At 35.6% G+C, this 5,895-nt stretch overlaps 1 pseudogene; it reads left to right on the top strand.

The window, feature by feature from the left end:
- Positions 1-5,895, top strand: part of LOC102502224 (heterogeneous nuclear ribonucleoprotein R-like) — a 16,457-nt pseudogene that overhangs the window by 9,676 nt on the left and 886 nt on the right.

Here is a 5,895-nt window from a genome sequence, read left to right as displayed (position 1 = left end):
AAAAGAATATTCTCAGATAAACAAAACCTGAAAGAATTTACCAACACCAGACCAGATCTCCAAGAAGTTCTCAAGGAAGTACTATACCAGGAAAATTAAAACAGACACACAGAAATAAGAGTTCAAAAATGAAGAAAATGGCCAACTTAATCGTAGGGACAAGTCTGGAGTTGATTATATCCTAAAATTTAATTGGGAAGATCGAATCACAAAAGAAGTTATTAAGTACATGAGACTGAACTGGTGAAATAGCATTCTATGACTTTTAACTAAAACATTGCTGATTGAAGGAGGTTCCACATGGCTCCTGCAAACTAGGTATTGCAGGGCACAGGAGAAATGAAGACTTTCTACTGATAATTCAGCCTTCAGCAAACAAGCTAGTGGTAGGGAGCCTCCCACCCCACCCCCAGCCTTTTATCTCTATTTCTATGTCTCTGTCTCTCCCTCTTCTGTCTTCCCTTTTTTTGTAATTTTTCCTTTTTACTTTTTTGTAAAGGCACAGTTTTTCTCTTACTCTCAGCTCCACCTTTTATCTTGTTAATTATCGCTCTGGTCCTCCACCCAGGAAAATTAAATACAGACACATGGTAATAAGAGTTCAAAAACTAAGAAAGTGGCCAACTTAATCATAGGGACAAGTCTGGGGTTGAATATTATACCCAGAATTTAATCAGGAAAATTGAACCAGAACAAAAGATAAAAGTACAAGAGACTGATAGGTTCATGCACCTACCATTTGAACAGAATCCTAACCTGTTTCCTGACTTTAAGCAAAGTTCCTTAGCATTTCTTTGATTTAAGTTAAAACTGGTTTTCTTAATAGTAACGAGTGAACTCATCATTGAAAGTAGTTAGATTGTGTAAGAAATTGCGTGAGCAATACAATGTGGGTGGGAAAGGAATGGAAGACAATTGTAGACTCCAGAGATAGTGTGAGGAGAGGGTGAGAAAGGACAGAGGGTCAGAAAGAGGGGTAAAAATAATTCTAGGAACTAGAAACGGAAAATTGTTTATAACATGAATGATTAAGTCACTATGCAGTATATACTGGATGGGAAATCACATTTTGTATGCCGTGATGACGCTTAGGGAGAGAATGTAAATTAAGTTACAAAAAAAAAGTCTCAGGAAAAAAAAATTCATTCAATGACTGCAGTAAGATATATAGCCCCAGCTAGGTGCTACTTTATAGGATGTTTAAAGTTAGACTTGTGTTCATGGAAATGTATATATCACCTGTGTTTGCTATGAAAATATTTAGATTAATTAAGGTCTTTAGTAATTCAATAAAATGTGGGGGGAAAACAGTATAGAAAGCAAACATAGATAGAAGAGACAGTGTGGGAAGAGAGTGGGAGATGGCAGAGGGTAAGAGGGAGTCAAGGATGGGGAAAAAAAGCAAAACATACAAAAAATGAGAAATGAAAAATTATTTGCTGACAATAACATGTTTGTTGATGTGCTTGACTGAGACAATATACAGTGTACTAAGGATGGAAAATCTCATTTTGTATGCTGTAATGATGTACAGTGAATGAATGCAAATAAATAAATTGAAATTAAAAAAAAACATTGCTGATTTTCTTCTAGACTTTGTTTTCTGATTTTAAGGATTTTTGTCCTGTCTTGAGCTATCAATGGGTTCATGTACCCACTATTTGAACAGAATCCTAACCTGTTTCCTGGCTTTAAGTTTTAAGCAAATTTCCTTAGCATATGTTTGATTTATTAAAGTTGAAACTGCTTTTCTTGAAATTACCAGCTGAACTTGCTATTGAAAGTAGTTAGATTATTTAAGAAATGATGTGATCAATAATATATAAATAAATAATATTACATTTATATATAAAAGTAAAAATAAAAAATATCGATGATAATATGCATGATTAACAAACAATGCAGTATATTCTAGATGGGAAATCACATTTTGTATGCTGTGACGATGCTTAGGGAATGAATATAAATTAATTTAAAAATGTTTCAGAAAAAAAAACTCATAAATTAATTAAAAAATGTTTCAGAAAAAAAAACTCACAGAAATATGTATAATGGGAAAACTATGTATAAATTTCAGAAAGTTTTTGTACCAAAATAAATTCATACTTTAGCTGTAAAAAAATGGAATAAATTAAAATAATTAAATTATTCTTTTAAAAAAAGAAGTTGTTGGAAAATGGAATTAAAGTATGGGAGATAATTTTGGTAAAAATAAAAACTGAAATCCATGTATAATGTTTTAATAATGCATTTTCCATGAATTTTTGAAGACACTCCATATTTTGAAAAAACTTTTCAATGCCCCTTACACTACTTGAGCAAGCAGTAGTTGCCTAAGTGATACAGGTGGTAATAAATCAAGCTTTTGTTTCAGAATTATTCATCTTAAATCTATTTTCTACCAAATCACTTGCCATTTTTGCACTATCTTCAATCTCTTTTTTTTTAGAGGTTTTTGTTATAGGGTGCGTGCGCTTGCCAGAGAGAGAGAGACAGAGAGACAGAAAGAGAGAAATCCCCCCCGGGGGGGTGGCCATGCTGCAATCCCTTCTCCTCTGTTCTCCTCTCAGGATCTTGGGCACACACGCACACGTGCCCGGCATGAGTTTAAGCCACCAGGCCCAGGACACGAACCACGGTCAACTACATGGGAGTCCAGCAACATAGCCATTATGCTAAGTGCTGGTCCCTATCTTCAATCTCTTGATGACAAATAAAGGTGAGTACCATTTGGAAACATGTTCATTGGCCATCTGGCTAGTCTTTTTGTGACATGTCTGGTTCATGTGCTTTGTACATTTTTCTATGGGGAAGACTTCCAGATATTTATTTTAGAATTTCTTTATATATTCTAGGTGCTCATCCCTTGCCAGATATATGTATTTCAAATAGCTCTCTTATCTGGTCATAGGCTGTCTATGGTAGAAATGCAACCAATGGCTCTGGTATGTAAGGGGCAAGTGTGTATTTTTCTGGATATTGTGAAAAAGATTGTACTATGCTGTACAGTCCACTGATGTGGGCACTCAACTTTGATCTGATCTTATCAGGGAGAAATAATAAAGTGCCCCTAATAGTCTCAAAGTTACATTCATTGCTAAACTGGTAAGAGAAAGCCATATCACTCAGTTTTGACTTCTAGATTAAAAGGTAGACATAGGTAAAAGGAGATGTGTGTATCACACGGGGCAAAATTGGGGTCTAAGGGTGCCTGTGACAGCTGCATCAAGTGGATTATAGACTCTTTCTGTAAATGTTTGCCTTTGCTTTTCTCCTCATGAATTCTGGGAAGCCTGGTATCAGGTTTGCCGTGGGTTACCTGGATTCCAATGGACCTAGGGTCATTTGATGGATACATTTACATATGAATGCATAAAGTTTGTCAATATTTTCCTTTAGTAAGCTTATTTTACTTTATTGCTATTTATAACACCAATGGTGTAGCCCATTGCTGCTTTTATATTTCTGATTGGCACATACACAGTAATTGCATATATTGGTGGAGTAGAGTGTGATATTGTGATACTAGCATATATTGTATAATGATTGAATCAAGATATACAGTATATCCAAAACCTAAAACATTTACTACTTCTTTTTGGTGTGAATATTCAAATTCTTTTCTTTTAGTTATTTTCAATATATTGGGCTGTCAGTAAAGTCACATTTTTGCATAGAAAAATATGGAGAGGGTAGCATGTGCACAATTTCTAGTCATTTTCTAAGCACCTTCTGCTGATTCTCACAGGTCCTGCCAAAGGGGGGCAATTCTCAGGGAATCTGATGAAGAAGAAGCTCTGTCTGTACTACAACAGTTCAAGGAAAGCAACTTATCACATGTTCAGGACAAAGTGCATTTTATGTGGAGCTACAAAGACCTACAGGCAGACAGAAACAGGGGAGCAAGGTACAAGACTCCACAAAGGGCCCCAATGAGGAAAGAGCAAGGCCTTGGTGAGAGGATTGGGTTACACTCTGGATGTAACTATGGGGCAGAGGAAGTAGGGTGGTCCTCCACCAGACAGCATGTACTCTGGTGTGCAATCTGGAATTGAAACAAAGGTCTTTGTAGGTAAAAATACCAAAGGACTTATATGAAGATAAGTTGGTGCCTCATTTTGAGAAGGCTGGTCCCATTTGGGATCTGCGTCTCATGATGGATCCAAGGTCTAGTCAGAACAGAAGGTATACATTTATCACCTTCTGTGGAAAGGAAGCTGCACAGGAAGCTGTTAAACTGGTGACACCTGTGAAATTTGCCCTGGTTAAAACCTTGGAGTGTGCATTTCTTTGGCAAACAACAGCGTTTCTGCTGGATCCATTCCAAAGAATAAGACTAAAGAAAACATTTTGGAAGAATTCAGCAAAGTCATGGAGGTTTGGTGGACGTTCTCCTCTATCAACACGATGACAAAAAAAAGATCGGGTGTTCTACTTCCTCTACTATGAGAATGACAAGTCAGCAGCCCAGGCTAGATTCAGGCTGATGAGTGGAAGTGTTGACTTAACTGTGGTTATAATGGCATGGGATGAGTCTGTGGAAGAACCTGATCCAGAAGTCATGGCTAAGGTGAGAGTTCTCTTGTGAGAACCTTGGCTACCACGATGATGGAAGAAATTGGAAAAGTCATTTTCTGAATTTGGGAATCTTCGAAAAGTAAAGAAGTTGAAAGATTATGTATTCAGTATAATGTTGGCTATGGCTCTGTGTTACATGGATTTTATTGTGTTGAGAAGTGTTCCTTCTATGCCAATTTTGCTGAGTCTTATTCATGAAAGGATTTTGTATGTTAACAAATGTTTTTTCTGCATCAACTGATACAGTCCTATCTTTCCCTCTGTTCATGTGATTTATTATATTTTTTGTTTTACTTATGCTAAAACACCCTTGCATTCCTGGAATAAAGCCTACCTGGTCATGGTGTATAATCTTTCTAATGTGTTTTTGGATATGATTTGCTAGTATACCTTGTTAGGGAATTTTGCATCTGTACTCATCAGGGATATTGATTTGTCATTTTTTGTTGTTGTTATGCCCTTATCTGTTTTAGTGACCAAGGTAATGGAGCCTTCATAAAATAAATTTGGGAAAGTTCTTCCTTTTGTATCTTTATAAATAGTTTGGGGAGAATTGGGACTAATTCAACTTTAAAGGTTTTTTAGGATTCAGAAGTAAAGTCATTAGGACCTGTTTTTTGGGTTTTTTTTGGGGGGGTGGGTGGGTGGAGGGACTACTTACTACTTATTCAATCTTATTGCATGTTATTGGTCTATTCAGGATTTCTATTTCTTCCTGGTTTGAGTTAGGTAAATTTTATGTGTCCAGAAATTCCTCCTTCTCATCTAGGTTTTCTTGTTAATTGACATATGGTTGCTCACAGGACTCTTTCATGAACTTTTGCATTTCTGTTATATCTGTTGTAATACTGAGGTGTGCTTCTTGTAACCAGCATATATAAAGCTCCTATTTTTCACTGCTGATATAATTTATCTGGTTCCTTTCTCTGTTCTTCTTGATTAGTCTAGCTAATGGTGTGTCAATTTTATCCTTTCAAAGAACCATCTTTTGGTTTCATTTATGTTCTATATAGTTATTTTATTCTCTATTTCATTTATTTTTGCTCTAATATTTATAATTTCTTTTCTTCTGATTTTTTGGGGTGTTTTTTGTTGTTCTTTTCAATTTCCTTGAGATGTGTTGTTAGGTTTTCTATTTTCCACCTTTCTTTTTTTTTCTTGTGAGAATTAATTTCTATGGACTTCCCTCTTATGACTGCTTTCTCTGTGTTTGATAAGTTATGAAAATATGTGTGTACTTGTTATCATTGGTTTAGATTAATCTTCCAATTTAAGTCTTAATTTTTTCAGTATTTGTGAAGTCATTCAAGAATACGT

This window comes from Tupaia chinensis, unplaced genomic scaffold (genome assembly GCF_000334495.1).
Source record: "Tupaia chinensis unplaced genomic scaffold, TupChi_1.0 Scaffold143657_1, whole genome shotgun sequence".
Lineage (NCBI taxonomy): Eukaryota > Metazoa > Chordata > Mammalia > Scandentia > Tupaiidae > Tupaia > Tupaia belangeri.
The sequence above is the reverse complement of the archived record's forward strand: the minus strand, read 5'-3'. Positions and strand labels throughout refer to the sequence as shown.